The sequence below is a fragment of the Somniosus microcephalus genome, unplaced genomic scaffold (genome assembly GCF_052327205.1).
Source record: "Somniosus microcephalus isolate GS21.2 unplaced genomic scaffold, FLI_Smic_1.0 unresolved_chr1, whole genome shotgun sequence".
Classification (NCBI taxonomy): Eukaryota; Metazoa; Chordata; class Chondrichthyes; order Squaliformes; family Somniosidae; genus Somniosus; species Somniosus microcephalus.
The window spans coordinates 29621656-29644744 of NW_028225179.1; the positions used below are offsets into that span (position 1 = coordinate 29621656).

The 23089-nt window shown below is 49.1% G+C and overlaps 1 long non-coding RNA gene across 1 annotated transcript; it reads right to left on the reverse strand.

Annotated features, from left to right (window-relative positions):
• Nucleotides 1–369: 369 nt before the first annotated feature.
• On the reverse strand, nucleotides 370–21983 carry LOC147094555 (uncharacterized). Its single transcript, XR_015074622.1, has 3 exons — nucleotides 21638–21983; nucleotides 21396–21560; nucleotides 370–901 (listed from the first exon to the last, which is right to left on the reverse strand). It is a non-coding gene; the product is annotated as an uncharacterized LOC147094555 (long non-coding RNA).
• Nucleotides 21984–23089: the final 1106 nt, after the last annotated feature.

A 23089-nucleotide genomic window follows, 5' to 3' on the forward strand; every position in this document is an offset into this window, starting at 1 on the left:
GCCCCGGACCGAGCGGCGGCACTTGGACGGTGCACGTGATCTCCTCGGGGACACGTCACCCGGGCCCGCGGCCTGATTGACGGCAGCTTCCCACCAATAGGGAGCGAGCGGGGCGGGGCTGGAGGAGCGAGCCGGCGGCGTGTCCTCCAACCAATCGGGGAGTCCGAGGGGCGGGACTAGCGCCGGCTGATTGTCTGATCCGCAGGGCAGCGAGTTTCTCCAGTCCCTTGTTCAGGGCCCGGGGCCAGGGGAGGCTGTGGGCCTTTATTCCCCGCATTGGACACAAGGCTCTTTGGCTCAGGCACAGGGTGACGTCGCACTGAAACTTTCCGCTCTCCTTTACAAAGATGGCTCTTTGTCTCAGGCACAGGGTGACGTCGCACTGAAACTTTCCGCCCTCCTTTACAAAGATGGCTTATTGTCTCAGGCATAGGGTGACGTCGCACTGGAACTTTCCGCTCTCCTTTACAAAGATGGCTCTTTGTCTCAGGCACAGGGTGACGTCGCACTGGAACTTTCCACTCTCCTTTACAAAGATGGCTCTTTGTCTCAGGCACAGGGTGACGTCGCACTGAAACTTTCCGTCCTCCTTTACAAAGATGGCTGCCGTTAACCTGGGCCTGTAAGGGGAAGAAATCCCCGCAACTGCAAACACGGGATCTTCAGGTTATTATTCGGGGGCTTGCCTCCTGCACGAGTTGTTTATGAAGCCTCCCCACCCACCTACCGGTCCATTACTCCCTCCGTCGCGATTCTTACCCGCTGCACCATCGCCCTCCCGGCTTCAGCTCCTCTCCATCTCCAGTAACGCACTGCGCATGCTCAATATACCAGCCCCCCCTGCGCCTGCGCGCTGGGCTCTTGTAGTCTGGGTGCGGCACGTGGTCCACTGCAGGGAATGCTGGGTAAAAGACCAGATTAGTGAATGGAACATGATTTACTGTGATCAGATTGAGGACTGAACCATGTTCATTCTAGTAGTCATGGTTTGTTTCTGCTGATCTTAATAACCCCTGTATCTGCGCTGGAGATTAATATTCTGTTTAAATAGTGAATAAATAAAGCTCGAGGAACAGCACCTCATCTTTCGATTAGGCACTTTACAGCCTTCTGGACTCAACATTGAGTTCAACAATTTCAGACTTTAACCCTTACTCCCATTTTTCATGCAGTATGATTTTGCCATCCCCATTTGCAACATTTTCCAAGACTCGGTTTCACAGCCACATCTCTTTCCTCAGCAACTGTCTCCGGTTCCAACTTATTCCACGTGGATTCCAACTGAACTTCCACCCTTCGTGTTTCAGATCCACCCAGGATAACTTTCCTGCCTCTTACCTTAGTAATATCTGTTACATCTCCAGCTTTTTCCAGTTCTGATGAAGGGTCCCAGACCTGAAACGTTAACTCTGTTTCTCTCTCCACAGATCCTGCCTGGCCTGCTGAGTATTTCCAGCATTTTCTGTTGTTATTTCAGTGAATAAATAAGCTTTGTTTCAAACACAAAGTGTCAAATATTTGATTTCTCCATGATAAGAGAAGACGAATTGATGTTCTGTTCCAGACTGTTTAATTTTTGGGCCTTTTCTTACTCGAGATTATTTCCATTCTCATCTCATTCGCCTTCTACCACATCAAACCCCAAGCTTGATCCGTTTGAGTACACGACTTGTGGGTGTCATAGAATTAACTGTAGTCATAGAGTCATAGAGTTATACAGCACGGAAAGAGGCCCTTCGGCCCATCGCGTCGGTGCCGGCCATCAAGCCCTGTCTAACCTAATCCCATTTTCCAGCGTTTGGTCCGTAGCCTTGTATGCTCTGGCATTTCAAGTGCTCATCCAAATGCTTCTTGAATGTTGCGAGGGTTTCTGCCTCTACCATCCTTTCAGACAGTGAGTTCCAGATTCCAACCACCCTCTGGGTGAAAAATTTCTTCCTCAAATCCCCTCTAAACCTCCTGCCCCTTACCTTGAATCTATGCCCCCTTGTTATTGACCCCTCTACTAAGGGAAAAAGCTCCTTTCTATCTACCCTATCTATGCCCCTCATAATTTTGTACACCTCAATCAGGTCCCCCCTCAGCCTTCTCTGCTCCAAGGAAAACAAACCCAGCCTGTCCAGTCTCTCTTCATAGCTGAAGCGCTCCAGCCCAGGTAACATCCTGGTGAATCTCCTCTGCACCCTCTCCAAAGCAATCACATCCTTCCTATAGTGTGGCGACCAGAACTGCACACAGTATTCCAGCTGTGGCCTAACTAGCGTTTTATACAGCTCCATCATAACCTCCCTGCTCTTATATTCTATGCCTCGGCTAATGAAGGCAAGTATCCCATATGCCTTTTTAACCACCTTATCCACCTGTTCTGCTGCCTTCAGGGATCTATGTACATGCACACCAAGGTCCCTCTGACCCTCCGCCTTACCTAGGGTCTTAACATTCATTGTGTATTCCCTTGCCTTGTTAGTCCCTCCAAAGTGCATCACCTCGCACTTTTCCGGGTTAAATTCCATTTGCCACTGTTCCGCCCATCTGACCAACCCATCTATATCGTCCTGCAGACTGAGACTACCCTCCTCGCTATTTAGCACCTGATGCGCTATCAATAACTCAAAAGACTGAGATTAAGCGAGTAATTAACAGGCTTTTATTAACAAGAGAATGAAGGTGTGCCTCGAGTGGTCGACCGGTCCAGAATACAAAGGGGCTGCGGAGCAGTCACCTTTACACCAGGATTTGTGGGAGGAGTCAGCCGAGGCATGTACAGGCATGTACACAGTGGAATACAAACAGTGGTTTACCACCCCACCAATTTTCGTGTCATCTGCAAACTTACTTATCATACCTTTTACATTCACATCCAAATCATTAATGTAGACCACAAACAGCAAGGGACCTGTAAAGTCTGTGGTTTGTGCAGTTAATTACGACACAGACTTCAGGAGTAACATACAACAGGACTTTACTATTCGAAGGTCAGGGCGAATCTGCCCAATAAAACCTGCCACAGCACCGGTGTGGTCACTGTCAGTATTACAGTATACAGAAGCCAAACAAGTAGTGCCACACCTAAAGTAGTTCTCTTAAAGGTGAACGGTTACATACAATAGTTCTCTTAAAGGTAGACGGGTACATACACTACAATCCTCCCTTTTTAGCTTACAACATACGGATTTCCCATTAAACATACATTATAACATATATACAACTTTATGCAAGACAGTTCACAGATTCAGTCTCTCTGGAGGTTTCCGGACTCTGTCCGGATAACGCCTCAGTGGTGTCGTCATTCCCGGCGGGGTAGTAGGTGCTTCTGGCAAAGTCGATTCGGCTTGAAAGACAGTGTCAGGTTCCTCTGAATCCAGTATTACCAGATCGGAGGTAGGTGTTCTGGGTATCTCTGTTTCAACAGTAACCGGGTAAGGTGGTGGAGTAGGTTGGCCATTTGTGGCTGACCCTATGATCTGGTCAACATGGCGCCTTATTATACTGTCCCCAAGGTCCACCGTATACATCAACGGGCCTAGCCTTTTTCCAATAGTTCCAGGCTGCCATTTCTCGGTACGGTAGTCCCGGGCCAAAACTTGTTGACCTATCTGAAAAGATCTAGTGGCCCTTTCATTCATGCCCTGGAATTGCCGGTTCTCTACGTCCCTTCTGACGTTTGGCTTGAGCAAATCCAGCCGGCATCTTAGTCGTCTATTAAAAAACATCATGGCGGGAGTTTGATTTGTGACCACATGTGTTGCATTCCTGTACGCCAACAAGAAGCTATCCACCTTATGTTGTAAGTTAATGTCTTCATTACCCATGGCCTTCATGGCCTTCTTGAAGGTCTGGACAAACCTTTCAGCCAATCCATTGGAGGCGGGATGGTATGGGGCTGACGTGTAGTGCTTAACCCCATTGCTCTTTAAGAATTTCTTGAATTCTTCGGACACAAATTGCGGTCCATTATCAGAACAGATCTGTTCCGGCAGGCCATTCCTAGCAAACATAGTCCTTAACACTGTGATGGTTTTTTCTGTGGTGGTGGTGGTCATCTTTATTACCTCTGGCCACTTGGAGTGTGCATCCACCGCTATTAGGAACATTGAGTCCATAAATGGACCAGCAAAGTCGATGTGTACCCTTTGCCAAGGAGATGAGGGCCACTCCCATGGATGCAGAGGAGCCTGTGGTGGCGCGTTCTGAACCTTCTGACATCCTAGGCAGTTCTTAGTGATTTCTTCGATGTCTCCATCAATGCCTGGCCACCATACAAACGCTCTTGCTAGGTTCTTCATCTTCACTCCACCCAGATGTCCCTCGTGCAGCTCCTTTAACACCTTCTTTTGAAGTTTGGGTGGAATCACCACTCTAGATCCACACATCAGGGTTCCTCGACACACTGACAGCTGTTCTTTCCTCTGTGAAAATGCTTGCAGCGTTGATTCGCCCTGTGCTGGCCATCCCTCCACCGTTAAATCATAGACTCGTGAAAGAGTCGGGTCATTTCTTGTTTCATTTTCGATCATCGAATTTGTTATTGGTAGACACTCCACTATGGATGAGTGGAACATCTCTACCGGGTCCAATGTAGTCGCTTCTTCTACTATCGGCAATGGCAAGCGCGATAACCCATCAGCATTTCCATGCTGTTTGGACCTTTTGTATTCGATGTCATATTGGTGTGCCCCAAGTAACACGGACCACCTTTGTAACCTTTGTGCTGTCATGGTGGAAACGGCCTTGTTTGGGTTGAATATGGACACCAACGGCTGGTGGTCTGTCAGTAATGTGAACTTCTTACCTTGCAGGTAATGATTGAATTTCTTCACGCCCCACACAAGGCTGAGGGCCTCCCTATCTATTTGAGCATAATTTCGCTCCGCGGAGGTCAATGATCGGGACGCGAATGCCACTGGCCTTTCCGAGCCATTTGGTAACTTGTGTGAAAGTACTGCTCCAATTCCATAAGGGGAAGCATCACAAGCTAGACGAAGGGGTAACGTTGGGTTGAAATGAGCCAACACTTCTTCAGAGGTAATCAACTCCTTGCTTCTGCGAAAAGCCTTTTTACATTCCTCACTCCACTTCCATGGTATTTCTTTCCGCAACAGAGCATTCAGCGGATGCAGCACCGTGGATAGATTTGGCAGAAACTTGTGATAATAATTCATCAACCCCAAGAATGATCTTAACTGTGATACGTTTTCTGGAGCGGGGGCCTTCACGACAGCTTCTATCTTGTCAGGTGACTTGTGCAGCCCCTCTCAGTCAATGACATGGCCGCAGTACGAGATCCGTTTTTGGAGAAACTCACACTTCTTGCGATTGACTCGAAGGCCATATTCCTTCAACCTGGTGAGCACCAGTTTCAAATTTGTGAGGTGTTCTTCCTCGTCTTCTCCCGTAATCAGGATATCGTCTAAGTAGCACTGCGTGCTTGGAATTCCTTGTAATACCTGCTCCATGGCCCTTTGCCAAATTGCTGGAGCCGAAGCTACCCCAAAAACCAGTCTATTATAACGATACAAGCCTCTGTGTGTGTTGATGGTGAGGTACTGGCGTGACTCTTCCTCGACTTCCATTTGTAAGTATGCCTGAGCCAGGTCTATCTTGGTGAAGTGTTTCCCTCCAGCTAACGAAGCAAAGATATCTTCAATCCGCGGAAGCGGGTATTGTACCGTGTGCAGCACCAGATTCACTGTGATCTTGAAGTCTCCGCAGATGCGGACCTTCCCTGGTCCCCCTGGCTTATTACTTGAAGACTTCATGACGGGAACAATGGGCGTGGCCCACTCACACCAGTCCACTTTTGACAGTACCCCTGATCGTTCAAGTTCTTCCAGTTCTGCCTCCACAGCTGGTCGTATGGTGTAAGGGACCGATCTGGCTTTGAAAAATTTTGGGCTTGCATGTTCTGCAATCTTAACCTTTGCTTTAATTCCTCGCAGTGTTCCCAGTCCTTGCTGGAATACCTCTTTAGCTTCGTCCAATATTCTGGACAACCGTTCAGGTTTGACCTCTTCCTTTCCGGAATCCACCGTCATGGTGTTTAGTGAATGCCAGTCTATCTTTATTTTCCGGATCCACTCCCGTCTCAGAAGTGGTGGACCTCCCTCAGGCAACACATACAGGTCCATCCTTTGGTGCTCTTTGTCCTTGTATCTCACCTTGACTTCTATCTTTCCGATGGGGAATACTTTGTGCCCCGTGTATATCTGCAGTACTAGTTCCGTATCCCGTAGGGGAATATGCTTGAATAACTTTTTATAGTCATGCTTATTCATGACCGTCAGCGCCGATCCGGTGTCCACTTCCATTTTCACTTGGACTTTTGCAATCTGTCGTGTGATCCAGATAGTTTGTCGGTCAGCTTCGTTACTCACATTGTGAATTCTCAGACTATCCAGTCCTTTGCAGTTGGAGTGTGAGTCCGACTTCTGTTCCTCCGGACTCTTCCTAGTCACCTCCTGTACCTTTCTGTACCACTTTTGTGGTGACTCATTATTGTTGGTCTTCTTTCCTGACCGGCATACCTTAGCTATGTGACCGAGCTTGCCACATTTCCTACATTCTTGGTTTTTAAACCAGCATTGGTTCTGGTCGTGTGTTGTCTTCCCACAACGATAGCATTTCGTTGTACCCGAAGTAATTTGTTGCACCCTGAGTGCCGCTGCCTTTAGCTGCATTTCCGCAGTTCCTTTCACTGCGGCTTCGTTCGATGCTGCAATAAGGACAGCCTTATCAAGTGTAAGATCGTTCTCTTCGAGCAGTCGTTTTTGTGTTTCTTCCTTCAACATTCCGCACACGAATTTGTCTCTCAGTGCCTCTTCCAGGTTGTCCCTAAACTGACAGTCTTTCGCTAGCCTGCGCAGTTCAATCAGGTACTCCGCGTTGCTTTCCTCTTTCCGTTGCGTTCTCGCATAAAATTTTGATCGTTCCACTAACATCAGTGGTTCGGGGTTAAAATGATCCTTCAGGACAGCAACAATATTCGTGAAAGACTGATCCGCCGGTTTAGCTGGTGATAGAAGATGCTTCAATAACCCGAATGTGTTCGCACCCATTGTGTTAAGTAAGGTTAAAGCTTTTTCATCATTTGCTATTTTATTAGCCTTACAATGTATCTCAATGCGTTCCACGTACGTGGCCCAGTCTTCTATCTCAGAATTAAAATCGTTGATGTTACCACGCTTAGGCATCTTCCTCTCCTTGGGAACAATACAAGTATTTCTTTAAATTATTATTTTTTTTTTCTAAGATGGCGGTTTCCCGCTCTTATTTCCTCTCCCCGCCCACTTCAATGGCGGTTTCCCGCTTCTGTCTTCTTCCCCGCCTAATGGCGGCTTCCCGCATTTCTTCCCTGGCGGGAGGGGTACACTTTCCCCACGGGCGACGGCCGCTGGCTTTCAGGTTCACAGCCTGCGCGTCGGCTTCAAGGCTTTCCCCTTTTTTTTTTCCTGGCAGGGCAACCGGCTCTGGGTACCCCGTTGACGGCGAACAGGTTCAGCCGCTGGGCTGGCTCTCGCACAGTTCCCCTTGCTCGGCTCTGTCTCTCTCCCGCTCGCTCGGCTCTACCGGCGCTGGGTACACCCTGTTGACGGAGGACAGTTCAGCCGCTGGACTGGCTCTCGCGCTGTCTCTCTTGGTCGGCTCTGCCTCTCCCGCTTGCTCGGCTCCCAATCGCGCCTCCCAGCCCTCTCGCAGTCCGGTGCTTCCCTCCCCGGCTGCGGCTGAGTTTCTCTCTTCCCGCGCCTACGCTCCCGGTCGCAGCGCTTCGTGGCTTCGGTCACTGCCCGGCTTTTCCCCGCCGGTCGCGGACTAGCTGTCTCACGACGCCGTTGGACCCGACTTTTTTTTTATTGTCCGGCTCCTTCCCCCCTCGACCGTGGTCGAGTGCACAGCCCTTATCCTCCGGCTATTCTTTTCACTTTCCCTTACTCACAGTCACCGTGGCCGCCTTGCTTCTTGCTGATCGGCTCACTCCGCACCTTGGCAGAAGGGACAGTCAGTGCCTGTTGCTGATGGAAGTTTTTGTCGCTAAAGTCTTCCTCCTTTCTATTGCTGCAGCCTCGAGGTTTTCTCCCAGCAGAACGACGAGGGCGGTTGCCTCTTTTCGACGCTCTTTAGTTGCTTTGGAAGTATTGTTGCCGCAGGGTACGATCGGACTCGTCGCCACTGTAAAGTCTGTGGTTTGTGCAGTTAATTACGACACAGACTCCAGGAGTAACATACAACAGGACTTTACTATTCGAAGGTCAGGGCGAATCTGCCCAATAAAACCTGCCACAGCACTTATAGAGTCATAGAGTAATACAGCACGGATAGAGGCCCTTCGGCCCATCGTGTCCGTGCCGGCCATCAAGCCCTGTCTAATCTAATCCCATATTCCAGCATTTGGCCCGTAGCCTTGTATGCTATGGCATTTCAAGTGCACATCCAAATGCTTCTTAAATGTTGTGAGGGTTTCTGCCTCCACAACCCTTTCAGGCAGTGAGTTCCAGACTCCAACCACCTGGTGTGGTCACTGTCGGTATTACAGTATACAGAAGCCAAACAAGTAGTGCCACACCTAAAGTAGTTCTCTTAAAGGTGAACGGTTACATACAATAGTTCTCTTAAAGGTAGACGGGTACATACACTACAGGACCCAGCACCGATCCCTGCGGTACCCCACTGGACACAGGCTTCCAGTCACAAAAACAACCTTCGACCATCACCCTCTGCCTTCTGCCACATCCACTGCACTACCCTCATCCACACACCTAGTCACCCCCTCAAAAAAATTCAATCAAATTAGTCAGACATGATCTTCCATTGACAAAGCCATGCTGACTATCCCTGATTAATTCTTGCCTCTCCAAGTGGAGACTAATTTTGTCCCTCAGAATTTTTTCCAATAATTTCCCTACCACTGATGTTAGGCTCACTGGCCTGTAGTTCACTGGTTTATCCCTACTACCCTTCTTGAATAATGGTACTAGATTAGCTGTTCTCCAGTCCTCCGGCACATCCCCTGTGGCCAGAGAGGTTCTGAAAATTTGTGTTAGAGCCCCTGCAATCTCCTCTTTTGCCTCACACAGCAGCCTGGGATACATCTCATCCGGGCCTGGGGATTTATCCACTTTTAAGCCTGCTAGAACCGCCAATACCTCCTCCCTCTCGATGCTAATATGTTCGAGTATATCACAGTCCCCCTGCCCTATTTCTATGTTTACATCGTCCTTCTCCATAGTGAAAACAGATGCAAAAAATTCATTTAGAACCCCACCTACATCTTCCGGCTCCACACACAGATTGCCACTTTGGTCCCTAATGGGCCCTACTCTTTCCCTAGTTATCCTCTTACCCTTAATATACATAAAACACCTTAGGATTTTCCTTGATTTTGCTCGCCAGTGTTATTTCATGGCCCCTCCTCGCTCTCCTAATTTCTTTTTTAAGTATCCCCCTGCACTTTTTATACTCCTCTAGGGCTTCCTCTGTCTTTAGTCCTTTGTCTCTGCCAAAAGCCCTCCTTTTTTCCCTAATCCATTCCCGTATATCCCTTGACATCCAAGGTTCCCTGGGGTTTTTGGACCCGCCCTTGACCTTTACAGGAACATGTTGCCATTGTACGATCTCAATTTCCCTTCTGAAAGACTCCCATTGCTTCGATGCGGATTTTCCTACAAGTAGCTGATCCCAGTCCACTTTGGCCAGATCCTGCCTTATCCTATTAAAATCGGCCTTCCCCCAATTTAGAACCTTTATTTCCGGTCCATCTCTGTCCTTTTCCATGACTACCTTAAATCTCACCGAATTATGGTCACTGTCACCAAAGTGCTCTCCTACTAACACTTCTTCCACTTGGCCGGCCACATTCCCTAGAATTAGGTCCAGTACTGCCCCCTCTCTTGTAGGACTTTCTACATAACAACAGAAAATGCTGGAAAAACTCAGCAGGTCAGGCAACATCCGTGGAGAGAAATTTGAGTTGACGTTTCGGGTTGGACCCTTCTTCAAAACTGGAAAGAAAAGAAACTAGATCGAAGGCAGGGCTGCGATCGGACAAAAGAATAAAAGAAACAAAAGAAGTAAAAGAGATTAGAAGCTAGATGAGATGGTAATAGGCTGGGATTAGGTGTAAAGTGTACTGGCAGGGCAAAAGATAGCTGCCAGGTGTGAGAGAGAAACAAAAGGAAAGGGGGTGGGGGGGAAAGGAGTGCAACAATTACAAGAGAAAATGAAATGGGGGCCGAGCTTATGATCTGAAATTGTTGAACTCGATATTGAGTCCGGAAGGCTGCAGACTGCCTAATCGGAAGATGAAATGCTGTTCCTCGAGTTTACGTTGAGCTTCCGTGGAACAATACAAGAGGCCAAGGACGGTGAGGTCCGAGTGGGAATGGAGCGGTGAATTAAAATGACAGGCGACCGGAAGCCCGGGGTCACCCTTACGGACTGAACGGAGGTGTTCCGCAAAGCGGTCACCCAATCTGCGTTTGGTCTCCCCAATGTAGAGGAACAGCACCTCATCTTCCGATTAGGCAGTCTGCAGCCTTCCGGACTCAATATCGAGTTCAACAATTTCAGATCATAAGCTCGGCCCCCATTTCATTTTCTCTTGTAATTGTTCCACTCCTTTCCCCCCCACCCCCTTTCCTTTTGTTTCTCTCTCACACCTGGCAGCTATCTTTTGCCCTGCCAGTACACTTTACACCTAATCCCAGCCTATTACCATCTCATCTAGCTTCTAATCTCTTTTACTTCTTTTGTTTCTTTTATTCTTTTGTCCGATCGCAGCCCTGCCTTCGATCTAGTTTCTTTTCTTTCCAGTTTTGAAGAAGGGTCCAACCCGAAACGTCAACTCAAATTTCTCTCCACGGATGTTGCCTGACCTGCTGAGTTTTTCCAGCATTTTCTGTTGTTATTTCGGATTTCCAACATCTGCAGTATTTTGCTATCGGACTTTCTACATGCTGGCTCAAAAAGCTCTCTTGGATGCACTTTAAGAATTCTGCACCCTCTAAGCCTTTCACACTCTGACTATCCCAGTTAATATTGGGGAAGTTGAAATCCCCCACTATTATTACCCTATTATTTGCACATTTCTCTGAGATTTGCCTACATATCTGTTCCTCTATTTCCCCCTGACTGTTTGGGGGCCTATAGTACACTCCCAGCAAAGTGCTTGCCCCCTTTTTGTTTTTAAGTTCCACCCATATGGCCTCATTAGAGGAACCTGCTAATATATCATCCCTCCTTATAGCAGTAATTGACTCCTTAATTAATATTGCGACACCCCCTCCTCTTTTACCACCCCCTCTGTCTCGCCTGAAGATTCTATACCCCGGAATATTGAGCTGCCAGTCTTGCCCCTCCCTCAACCATGTCTCCGTGATAGCAACAATATCATACTCCCATGTGTTAATCAACACCTTCAGTTCATCCACCTTATTCACAAGACTCCTTGCATTAAAATAAATGCCATCCAGCCTTGCCCTACTCCCTTGTGCCGTTACATATTTGCCCTTCCTTCCAAGCTGACTTGTTTTTTCCTCTATATTTGGCTGTACATCACCCCCTATTGTAGCTCCACTCTGTATCCCATCCCCCTGCCAGGTTAGTTTAAACCCCCCACAACAGTGCTAGCAAACCTCCCCGCAAGGATATTTGTCCCGCTCTGGTTCAGGTGCAACCCGTCCGACTTGTACAAGTCCCACCTTCCCCAGAAGCAGAGCCAGTGATCCAGGAAACTAAAGCCCTCCCTCCTGCACCAACTCTTTAGCCACGCATTCATCTGCTCTATCCTCCTATTCCTATACTCACTAGCACGTGGCACCAGGAGTAATCCAGAGATTACAACCTTTGAGGTCCTGCTCTTTAATCTGCTACCTAGCTCCCTAAATTCTTGCTGCAGGACCTCATCCCTCTTCCTACCCATGTCATTGGTCCCAATGTGAACCACGACCTCTGCCTGTTCACCCTCCCCCTTCAGAATGCCCTGCAGCCGTTCAGTGATATCCTTGACCCTCTGACCCTCCGTCTTACCTAGGGGCTTACCATTCATTGTGTATTCCCTTACCTTGTTAGTCCCTCCAAAGTGCATCACCTCACACTTTTCAGGGTTAAATTCCATTTGCCACTGTTCCGCCCATCTGACCAACCCATTTATATCGTCCTGCAGACTGAGGCTACCCTCCTCGCTATTTACCACCCCACCAATTTTCGTGTCATCTGCGAACTTACTGATCATACCTTTTACATTCACATCTAAATGATTAATGTAGACCACAAACAGCAAGGGACCCAGCACCGATCCCTGCGGTACCCCACTGGACACAGGCTTCCAGTCACAAAAACAACCTTCGACCATCACCCTCTGCCTTCTGCCACTCAGCCAGTTTTGTATCCAATGTGCCAAGGCACCCTGGATTCCATGGGCTCTTACCTTCTTGACCAGTCTCCTATGCGGGACTTTATCGAAAGCCTTACTGAAATCCATGTATACCACATCCACTGCACTACCCTCATCCACACACCTAGTCACCCCTTCAAAAAATTCAATCAAATTAGTCAGACATGATCTTCCCTTGACAAAGCTATGCTGACTATCCCTGATTAATCCTTGCCTCTCCAAGTGGAGACTCGTTTTGTCCCTCAGAATTTTTTCCAATAATTTCCCTACCACTGATGTTAGGCTCACTGGCCTGTAGTTCCCTGGTTTATTCCTACTACCCTTCTTGAATAATGGTACTACATTAGCTGTTCTCCAGTCCTCCGGCACATCCCCTGTGGCCAGAGAGGTTCTGAAAATTTGTGTTAGAGCCCCTGCAATCTCCTCTTTTGCCTCACACAGCAGCCTGAGATACATCTCGTCCGGGCCTGGGGATTTATCCACTTTTAAGCCTGCTAAAACCGCCAATACCTCCTCCTTCTCGATGCTAATATGTTCGAGTATATCACAGTCCCCCTGCCCTATATCTATGTTTACATCGTCCTTCTCCATAGTGAAAACAGATGCAAAAAATTCATTTAGAACCCCACCTACATCTTCCGGCTCCACACACAGATTGCCACTTTGGTCCCTAATGGGCCCTACTCTTTCCCTAGTTATCCTCTTACCCTTAATATACTTATAAAACACCTTAGGATTTTCCTTGATTTTGCTCGCCAGTGTTATTTCATGGCCCCTCCTCGCTCTCCTAATTTCTTTTTTAAGTATCCCCCTGCACTTTTTATACTCCTCTAGGGCTTCCTCTGTCTTTAGCCTTTTGTATCTGCCAAAAGCCCTCCTTTTTTTCCGAATCCATTCTCGTATATCCCTTGACATCCAAGGTTCCCTGGGGTTTTTGGGCCCACCCTTGACCTTTACGGGAACATGTTGCCATTGTACGATCTCAATTTCCCTTCTGAAAGACTCCCATTGCTCCGATGCGGATTTTCCTACAAGTAGCTGATCCCAGTCCACTTTGGCCAGATCCTGCCTTATCCTATTAAAATCGGCCTTCCCCCAATTTAGAACCTTTATTTCCGGTCCATCTCTGTCCTTTTCCATGACTACCTTAAATCTCACTGAATTATGGTCACTGTCACCAAAGTGCTCACCTACTAACACTTCTGCCACTTGGCCGGCCACATTCCCTAGAATTAGATCCAGTACCGCCCCCTCTCTTGTAGGACTTTTTACATGCTGGCTCAAAAAGCTCTCCTGGATGCACTTTAAGAATACTGCACCCTCTAAGCCTTTCAGACTCTGACTATCCCAGTATCTGAGTCAATGGGACTCTCTCTGACCTTTCTCCCCAGTCCATCTCCAGGACCAGTGTGTATCTGAGTCAATGGGACTCTCTGACCTTTCTCCCCAGTCCATCTCCAGGACCAGTGTGTATCTGAGTCAATGGGACTCTCTCTGACCTTTCTCCCCAGTCCATCTCCAGGACCAGTGTGTATCTGAGTCAATGGGACTCTCTGACCTTTCTCCCCAGTCCATCTCCAGGACCAGTGTGTGTCTGAGTCAATGGGACTCTCTCTGACCTTCCTCCCCAGTCCATCTCCAGGACCAGTGTGTGTCTGAGACAATGGGTCTCTCTCTGACCTTCCTCCCCAGTCCATCTACAGGACCAGTGTGTATCTGAGTCAATGGGACTCTCGGACCTTTCTCCCCAATCCATCTCCAGGACCAGTGTGTATCTGAGTCAATGGGACTCTCTGACCTTTCTCCCCAGTCCATCTCCAGGACCAGTGTGTATCTGAGTCAATGGGACTCTCTGACCTTTCTCCCCAGTCCATCTCCAGGACCAGTGTGTATCTGAGTCAATGGGACTCTCTCTGACCATTCTCCCCAGTCCATCTCCAGGACCAGTGTGTATCTGAGTCAATGGGACTCTCTCTGACCTTTCTCCCCAGTCCATCTCCAGGACCAGTGTGTATCTGAGTCAATGGGACTCTCTCTGACCTTCCTCCCCAGTCCATCTCCAGGACCAGTGTGTATCTGAGTCAATGGGACTCTCTCTGACCTTCCTCCCCAGTCCATCTCCAGGACCAGTGTGTATCTGAGTCAATGGGACTCTCTCTGACCTTTCTCCCCAGTCCATCTCCAGGACCAGTGTGTATCTGAGTCAATGGGACTCTCTCTGACCTTCCTCCCCAGTCCATCTCCAGGACCAGTGTGTATCTGAGTCAATGGGACTCTCTGACCTTTCTCCCCAGTCCATCTCCAGGACCAGTGTGTATCTGAGTCAATGGGACCCTCTCTGAACTTTCTCCCCAGTCCATCTCCAGGACCAGTGTGTATCTGAGTCAATGGGACCCTCTCTGAACTTTCTCCCCAGTCCATCTCCAGGACCAGTGTGTATCTGAGTCAATGGGACTCTCTCTGACCTTTCTCCCTAGTCCATCTCCAGGACCAGTGTGTATCTGAGTCAATGGGACCCTCTCTGAACTTTCTCCCCAGTCCATCTCCAGGACCAGTGTGTATCTGAGTCAATGGGACTATCTCTGACCTTTCTCCCCAGTCCATCTCCAGGACCAGTGTGTATCTGAGTCAATGGGACTCTCTCTGACCTTTCTCCCCAGTCCATCTCCAGGACCAGTGTGTATCTGAGTCAATGGGTCTCTCTCTGACCTTTCTCCCTAGTCCATCTCCAGGACCAGTGTGTATCTGAGTCAATGGGACCCTCTCTGAACTTTCTCCCCAGTCCATCTCCAGGACCAGTGTGTATCTGAGTCAATGGGTCTCTCTGACCTTTCTCCCCAGTCCATCTCCAGGACCAGTGTGTATCTGAGTCAATGGGACTCTCTCTGACCTTTCTCCCCAGTCCATCTCCAGGACCAGTGTGTATCTGAGTCAATGGGACTCTCTCTGACCTTTCTCCCCAGTCCATCTCCAGGACCAGTGTGTATCTGAGTCAATGGGACTCTCTCTGACCTTTCTCCCCGGTCCATCTCCAGGACCAGTGTGTATCTGAGTCAATGGGACTCTCTCTGACCTTTCTCCCCAGTCCATCTCCAGGACCAGTGCGTATCTGAGTCAATGGGACTCTCTCTGACCTTTCTCCCCAGTTCATCTCCAGGACCAGTGTGTATCTGAGTCAATGGGACTCTCTCTGACCTTTCTCCCCAGTCCATCTCCAGGACCAGTGTATATCACAGCGTCGGCGGGAAACTCGAGCGGCAGAGCGGGGCTATAAAAGGCCCCAGAGACCAGGTAAAGCCTCACAGCGTCGGCGGGAAATTGAGCGGCAGAGCGGGGCTATAAAAGGCCCCAGAGACCCAGGTAAGGCCTCACAGCGTCAGCGGGAATCTCGAGCGGCAGAGCGGGGCTATAAAAGGCCCCAGAGACCATGTGGAAATGTGAATAAAATGGACGATGAATTGGCTTACAAAAATGGCTTCGCACAAGGAAAGTCTAGATTAGATTAAAGAGCAGCCCCAGCTTTGCAAAGTGCAAAGCTAGCAGAAAAGAGAGACACCTGCCCCAGCCTGCGGCCAAGTGTTAACGAGCAATAAAGGTCACTGAAAGGGCTTAACTGCTAGCTAGAAGATGACTGACTAGCTATTGTGCGGTGCCCAATCACGATCCGGTACTTCAGGAAGGCATATGCAGCAGTGAGACAAGTCAGGACTTGCCCACCAGACTGAAGACCAGATCATGGCCAAACTGAAAGGGCTTAAGTGATCCCCATTGGAGAACGCTTGTTGCCAGGGAAGTGATGTAATGACCCTTGTCCCACTCTATAAAAGGGGCTTCCCTACCGGTATTCGCTCTTAGCCAGAAGACGTGTGGATCATCAAGAGAGTCAGACACCTCCCGGGGACGTAAATGCTGGCAACACGTGCCTAACCCGGTGTGACTCTCGGGACATGAATGTACTGTAAAAGACCTCAATATACTGTGTGACCACTGCGAACAGTTGGAAGTAATAAAATGTTGTTTTAACTCTCCGAACCCTCGAGCCTGAAATCATTCTTCGTACTACGGAACTCAAGACGAATACCAGGAAAACCCGGTTTTAACAACCAGGTAAGGCCTCACAGCGTCGGCGGGAATCTCGAGCGGCAGAGCGGGGCTATAAAAGGCCCCAGAGACCAGGTAAGGCCTCACAGTGTCGGCGGGAATCTCGAGCGGCAGAGCGGGGCTATAAAAGGCCCCAGAGACCAGGTGAGGCCTCACAGTGTCGGCGGGAATCTTGAGCGGCAGAGCGGGGCTATAAAAGGCCCCAGAGACCAGGTAAGGCCTCACAGCATCGGCGGGAATCTCGAGCGGCAGAGCGGGGCTATAAAAGGCCCCAGAGACCAGGTAAGGCCAACCAGTCTCCGAACTCGGAGGGAAGGAGAGAGGTAAAAATTAATCCAAGTGTGACGTCATCAGAAAGCGGGTAAGTGATTGGTTGGTCGGTATTTCTCTTTTTTTTTAAGCTTAAACTCTGATTTATAGTTTCTAAGGTGCGATATTCATCATCTAGAATCAGAGCAGAGGGTATTTAAAAATAATATTAATAAACGTAATTAATTACATAGAATGGGAGATCAGGTGATGTGTTGCTGCTGCAATATGTGGGAGCTGGTGGACACCATTGATGCTCACGGTGATCACATTTGCAGTAAGTGTTGGCTGCTCGAGGAATTCCGGCTCCGTGTTGAAGAGCTGGAGTCCGAGCTTCAAACATTGAGACACATCAGGGAGGGGGAGAGTTACCTGGACTCTGTGTATCAGGAGGTAGTCACATCAATTAGATTAATTAATTCAGATGTAGTCCGTGGCCAGGGACTAGAAGTGAGGCAGGTACGGGGATCCAGGAGGTAGTGTTGGAGGAGCCGCAGCCCTTGCTCTTGTCCAACAGGTTTGAGGCTCTTACTCCCTGTGAGGATGGGAACAGGGACTGCGGGGAGGATGAGCAACCTGGCCACAGCACCGTGGAGCCGGGGGCCATTCAAGTGGGGGGAGTTAAAAGAAATGTTGTAGTGGTAGGGGATAGTATCGTTAGGGGGATAGATAGAGTTCTTTGCAGCCGAGAGCGAGAGTCCTGAAGGCTGTGTTGCCTGCCCGGTGCCAGGGTTAAGGACATCTCCTCTGGGCTAGAGAGAAACTTGGAGTGGGAGGGGGGAGGATCCAGTTGTCGTGGTCCATGTTGGCACCAACGACATAGATAGGACAAGGAAGGAGGTTCTGCTGAGGGAGTTTGAGCAGCTAGGGGCCAAATTAAAAAGCAGAACCACAAGGGTAATAATCTCTGGATTACTACCTGAGCCACGTGCAAATTTGGCTAGGGTAAATAAAAGTAGAGAGTTAAATGCGTGGCTCAAAGACTGGTGTGGGAGAAATGGGTTTTGCTTCCTGGGACACTGGCATCAGTACTGGGACAGGAGACAGCTGTTCCGTTGGGATGGACTTCACTTGGCCAGTGCTGGGACTAGAATCCTGGCGAATCGAATAACTAGGGCTGTAGAGAGGGCTTTAAACTAATTAGTGGGGGGGAGGTTTCAAGAGAGCGAAAAATAAAAATGACAGCGGAGAAGGCAATAGAGCAAGGTAGCAGTGGGGGAATTAAAAACCAGAGCATGTCAGGAAGGTACAGAATGAATAATGATAAAGGTAAAGTAGTAAAAGGGGTAAAAGCAGGAATAAATTGTCAGAAAACATATTTGAAAGTTCTTTATCTGAATGCACGCAGCATTCGTAACAAAATTGATGAGTTGACGGTGCAAATAACTACACATGGGTATGATCTGGTGGCCATTACGGAAACATGGCTGCAAGATAATCATGACTGGGAACTAAACATACAAGGGTATTTGACAATTAGGAAGGACAGACAGGAAGGAAAGGGAGGTGGGGTTGCTATGTTAATCAAGGATGGAATCACTGCAATAGTCAGAAATGATATTGGGTCAAAGGATCAGGATAGTGAAACAGTTTGGGTGGAGATAAGGAATAATAAGAGGAAAAAGTCACTAGTGGGCGTAGTCTATAGGCCTCCTAACAGTTGCAACTCTGCTGGTCGGAGTATAAATCAGGAAATAGTTGGGGCTTGTAATAAGGGAACAGCTATAATCATGGGGGATTTTAACTTTCATATTGACTGGACTAATCAAATTGGGCATGGCAGCATTGAGGAAGAGTTCATAGAGTGTATTAGGGACGGGTTCCTTGAGCAGTATGTAACTGAACCAACCAGGGGGCAGGCAATCTTAGATCGGGTCCTGTGTAATGAGACAGGATTAATAAAAAATGTCCTAGTAAAGGATCCCCTTGGACTGAGTGACCATAATATGGTTGAATTCCAAATTCAGTTTGAGGGTGAGAGAGTTGGAACTCAAACCAGCGTGCTAAGCTTAAATAAAGGAGACTATGAAGGTATGAGAGTAGAATTGACTAAAGTGGACTGGGAAAACAGATTAAAGTGTAAGACGGCACAAGAGCAGTGGTCTACATTCAAGGAGACATTTCACATCTTTCAAGATAAATATATTCCACTGAGGAAAAAGGGGAGTAAAAGAAAAGACAGCCATCCGTGGCTTAGTAAAGTAATAAAGGATAGTATCCGACTGAAAACAAGGGCATATAAAGTAGCCAAATCTAGTGGGAGGATAGAAGATTGGGAAGCATTTAAAAGCCAGCAAACAATAACTAGAAGATTAATTAAGAAAGGGAAGATAGATTATGAAAGTAAACTAGCAAAAAATATAAAAACAGATAGCAAGAGTTTCTACAGCTATATAAAAAGAAAAAGGGTGGCTAAAGTGAACGTTGGTCCCTTAGAGGATGGGACCGGGAAACTAGTGATGGGGAACATGGAGATGGCAAAGACACTAAACAAATATTTTGTATCAGTCTTAACAGTAGAGGACACTAAAAATATCCCAACACTGGACAAACAGGGGGCAATGGGGGGCAGGAACTAAACACGATTAAAATCACTAAGGAGATGGTACTCAGTAAAATAATGGGACTTAAGGCGGATAAATCCCCCGGACCTGATGGCCTACATCCTAGGGTCTTGAGAGAAGTGGCGGTAGGGATTGTGGATGCATTGGTGATCATTTTCCAGAACTCCCTGGACTCAGGAAAGGTCCCGGCAGATTGGAAAACTGCTAATGTAACACCCTTATTCAAGAAGGGAAGTAGACAAAAAGCTGGAAACTATAGACCAGTTAGCCTAACATCTGTGGTTGGCAAAATGTTGGAGTCCATTATTAAGGAAACAGTAACAGAGCATTTGGATAAACATAATTTAATAGGACAGAGTCAGCATGGTTTTACGAAGGGGAAGTCATGTTTGACAAATTTGCTCGAATTCTTTGAGGATGTAACATACAGGGTGGATAAAGGGGAACCAGCGGATGTAGTGTATTTGGACTTCCAAAAGGCATTTGACAAGGTTCCACACAAAAGATTACTGATCAAGATAAAAAATCACGGGATTGGGGGTAATATACTGGCATGGGTGGAAGATTGGCTATCTAACAGAAAACAAAGAGTTGGGATAAATGGTTCGTTCTCGGGCTGGCAATCAGTAACTAGTGGTGTTGCGCAGGGGTCAGTGCTGGGACCCCAACTCTTTACAATCTATATTAACGATTTGGAGGAAGGGACCGAGTGCAACATATCCAAGTTTGCCGACAATACAAAGATGGGAGGGAAAGCAGTGAGTGAGGCGGACATAAAAAACCTGCAAAAGGACATAGACAGGCTAAGTGAGTGGGCAGAGATTTGGCAGATGCAATATAATGTTGGAAAGTGTGAGGTTATGCACTTTGGCAGAAAAAATCAAAGAGCAAGTTATTATCTAAATGGAGAGAAACTGCAAAGTACTACAGTACAAAGGGATCTGGGGGTCCTGGTGCATGAAACACAAAAAGTTAGTATGCAGGTGCAGCAGATGATCAGGAAGGCCAATGGAATCTTGGCTTTTATTGCAAGGGGGATGGAGTATAAAAACAGGGAAGTCTTGCTGCAGTTATACAGGGTATTGGTGAGGCCACACCTGGAATACTGCGTGCAGTTTTGGTTTCCATATTTAAGAAAATATATACTTGCCCTTGAGGCGGTTCAGAGAAGGTTCACTCGGTTGATTCCGGAGATGAGGGGGTTGACTTATGAGGAAAGGTTGAGTAGGTTGGGCCTCTACTCATTGGAGTTCAGAAGAATGAGAGGCGAACTTATCGAAACATCTAAGATTGTGAGGGGGCTTGATCGGGTGGATGCAGTGAGGATGTTTCCACTGATGGGTGAGACTAGAACTAGGGGGCATAATCTTAGAATAAGGGGCTGCCCTTTCAAAACTGAGATGAGGAGAAACTCCTTCACTGAGAGGGTAGTAAATCTATAGAATTTGCTACCTCAGAGAGCTGTGGAAGCTGCGACATTAAATAAATTTAAAACGGAGATAGACATTTTCCTAGCAGATAAGGGAATTAGAGGTTACGGGGAGAGGGCAGGGAAGTGGACGTGAGTCTAGGTTCAGATCAGCCATGATCCTATTGAATGGCGGAGCAGGCCCGAGGGGCCGTATGGCCTACTCCTGCTTCTTATGTTCTTAATAGGACTCTCTCTGACCTTTCTCCCCAGTCCATCTCCAGGACCAGTGTGTATCTGAGTCAATGGGACTCTCTCTGACCTTTCTCCCCAGTCCATCACCAGGACCAGTGTGTATCTGAGTCAATGGGACTCTCTGACCTTTCTCCCCAGTCCATCTCCAGGACCAGTGTGTACCTGAGTCAATGGGACTCTCTCTGACCTTTGTCCCCGTTCCATCTCCAGGACCAGTGTGTATCTGAGTCAATGGGACTCTCTCTGACCTTTCTCCCCAGTCTATCTCCAGGACCAGTGTGTATCTGAGTCAATGGGACTTTCTCTGACCTTTCTCCCCAGTCTATCTCCAGGACCAGTGTGTATCTGAGTCAATGGGACTCTCTCTTACCTTGTTCCACAGTCAATCTCTGAAAGCTCTTTGAATCGGAAGGGTTCTCTCCGGTTGGTGCTCACAATCCTGTGCTGGTTAACCGGCTGTTGTTCCTCAGTCGACAATCCCTGTTTACTTCGAGCTGAGCACCTTCGTCAATCACACCATCATTCACCGGGAGATCTAATTGTGGCAAAGCAGAAAATAAGAACAATATTGAAAGCGTGAAATAATGTAATGTAGACTTTTAATCTGCTTACTAATAATCCAATGTGAAGGCGGAGTATTTGTTTGAATTTGTGCCTTTGCTCAGATCCCCAGTTGCGGGGCTGTGTGTTTAGTTTGGAGATTTTGCTCACAGTAAATTTCCAGCCTCCTGAGACTCCCCCATTCTCACTGCTCTAGGCGGAAATGCGCCATTTTCTGTGCGGAGTTGCTGCCCGGAGCGGTGACCCTCCCTCGCTGTGATCTAAACTCGGGGCTGAGTAGCCGCTGTCGGGCCGAGTTCCCTCAGTCACAGAACGGGCCCTGTAACCCGGGCAACCAGCCTGTGTCTGACCCTCACGCACCGATCAACCCGCGCCGCCCGGCCCGGCACACAGCAGGGGAGCGACACTGCGCCTGCGCCGGAGGGCAGGGGAGCGGCACTGCGCCTGCGCCGGAGTGCTGGGGTGCGGCACTGCGCCTGCGCAGGAGTGCAGGGGAGCGGCACTGCGCCTGCGCCGGAGGGCAGGGGAGCGGCACTGCGCCTGCGCGGGAGAGGAAGCAAGGGAGCGGCACTGCGCCTGCGCCGGAGGGCAGAGGAGCGGCACTGCACCTGCGCGGGAGTGGAAGAAAGGGAGCGGCACTGCGCCTGCGCCGGAGGGCAGGGGAGCGGCACTGCGCCTGCGCGGGAGAGGAAGAAAGGGAGCGCCACTACGCCTGCGCCGGAGGGCAGGGGCGCGGCACTGCACCTGCGCGGGAGGGAGCAAGGGAGCGGCACTGCGCCTGCGCGGGGTGTAAGGGAGCGGTACTGCGCCTGCGCCGGAGGGCAGGGGAGCGACACTGCGCCTGCGCGGGAGAGAGAGAGAGAGTGCGAGAGAGAGGAAAGGGAGCGGTACTACGCCTGCGCGGTACAGCTATGTCGCACGTACGGATCACTGTCGCTCCCAGTGGTGGGAGGACTACATCGGAAAATATACAGGCCCAGGTTACCGGCAGCCATCTTTGTAAAGGAGGAAGGAAAGTTTCAGTTCGACGTCACCATATGCCTGAGACAAAGAGCCTTGTGTCCAATGCGGGGAATAAAGGCCCACAGCCTCCCCGGGCCCTGAACAAGGGACTGGAGAAACTCGCTGCCCTGCGGATCAGACAATCAGCCGGCGCTAGTCCCGCCCCTCGGGCTCCCCGATTGGTTGGAGGACCCGCCGCCGGCTCGCACCTCCAGCCCCGCCCACTGGGTGCCGCTAGTCCCGCCCCTCGGGCTCCCCGATTGGTTGGAGGACCCGCCGCCGGCTCGCTCCTCCAGCCCCGCCCCTCAGTCTCCTCGATTGCTTGGAGGACCCGCCGCCGGCTCGCTCCTCCAGCCCCGCCCCGCTCGCACCCTATTGGTCGAAAGCTCCCGTCAATCAGGCCGCGGGCCCGGGTCACGTGTCCCCGATGAGATCACGTTACCGTCCAACTGCCGCTGCTCGGTCCGGGGCCTCACGGACTCTGAGGTTTTTCTATTTCTC